The following is a 256-nucleotide window of genomic DNA, read 5'->3' as shown; positions in this document are numbered from 1 at the left end:
CAGTTCAGTAAGTAGGTGGACGAGAAAAGGGGAATACAAATAAGGGACTTACCGTAGCCAGTTGAAACTTGTGGCCGAAGCCGGCCTGGTTTCCGAGGTATGTTAGGGTGTAACCACCCCCATTGATGGCCGCCATGGCCTGTTCAGTCATCATACTTATATATTTATTGGGGAGGTACGTGAATACCGTTACCTCCCCGTCTTGCAGGATCACTTTCCGGCCGTCCCCGACGGCCGTCACGCTCGCGGTTACGGA

Source organism: Frankliniella occidentalis, unplaced genomic scaffold, assembly GCF_000697945.3.
Source record: "Frankliniella occidentalis isolate FOCC.00 unplaced genomic scaffold, Focc_3.1 Scaffold118, whole genome shotgun sequence".
NCBI lineage: Eukaryota > Metazoa > Arthropoda > Insecta > Thysanoptera > Thripidae > Frankliniella > Frankliniella occidentalis.
Note: the sequence above shows the minus strand (reverse complement) of the source record.